A 1,351-nucleotide genomic window follows, 5' to 3' on the forward strand; every position below is an offset into this window, starting at 1 on the left:
TCTAAGGGAACTCTGCCCTGGAATGTGTGTCTAATGCATTTACACGAAGTCAGACAGCTATCAAATATCTAACATTTTTTTCAGACTAACAAGTATGCAACGCTGCGTGAATCCAGCTATTAACACCTACATATTACCTTGGCTTAATAAGCTATGTGATTACAAAATACGATTTTCGTTAAACAGATATCTATATTCAAATAACAGAAACGAACAAATAAAAGCAATGGTTAATTGCTACTAATTGTATTCATATTGGCGCTAAGTGTATATTGCTTTGCAGCACTTAACAAAGCGATCAATTATTACATTTTCTTTATTAATATATATCAATACCTTTCCAATTGGACAGATGATATGCATGTTTTACAACATGCGTGTGCCAGGTATTGTATTGAACGATTTTACTAACGAACGCTTTAGAGATAAGTAGTTGTTGCTCAGGTGTTTTCAAAACAGTGTTAGCAAAACTCAGATGCAGATAATAATATATAATTTTCTTCAATAGTAAATAGTTTAGCTGTTCTTATTGTTACTGTAAATGTAAATAAAAATACAGTAAGCATGTTTCGTACTCATTTAAATCACATAATCGCCTATGCATTAGTTTAACATGTTATAAAATTTCAACAACAACAAAAACAAACCCTTTATTAAACTTTATTCGATAGGCTTCGATTCAGATAAATCTGAACAAAAAATAAAACTTTAAGCTTCGCGCTCCGTGTTTTCACAAAATAGTAGGCAGTGAACGTGTACATGTAGTCCCAACAACGTGGTAAATTATCGGAAGATTGTATTACTTACGTGAAACGCCAGATGCAAGCAAGGAACTCAATAGACGTTTAAGGTAAATTAGATTTGGGCTAACCAAAATACGTTCATTAATGTAGTATAGCAGATATATGAATAATGAGAATTCGTAAAAAGAAATGCCGGATGGCATCTTTTTAAAGCTGATGTATCCCTGTATACTTACGTTGCGTTCATGAGGGTAATGCCAAATGCGTACTCATTTCTACGTTTTGTGTAAGTATTTCCCATGATTGACTTTTATATGTATACCTATTATTTGTTTGTTCAATTTGTCAAAATTAATACTGGTTTTGTACTATGAATGAGCATTACCTTTATAACTAGTTTTTTAGTAATGCTATACATAGACCATGTTGATTCCCTTTCCAAGTATTGAAAACAAAAATCATTCAAGAACGTATTCACACACAAAAAACATTAAGTATTTCGATGTTTACCACACCCTGATTGTATCATTTATTAACAATCTTGTTGTTCAGAAAATTTGTTTCATCTATCCTAAGATCACCAAAAAACAAACGAAGATTGACCGAAC

The sequence above is a fragment of the Dreissena polymorpha genome, chromosome 16 (assembly GCF_020536995.1).
Source record: "Dreissena polymorpha isolate Duluth1 chromosome 16, UMN_Dpol_1.0, whole genome shotgun sequence".
Classification (NCBI taxonomy): Eukaryota; Metazoa; Mollusca; class Bivalvia; order Myida; family Dreissenidae; genus Dreissena; species Dreissena polymorpha.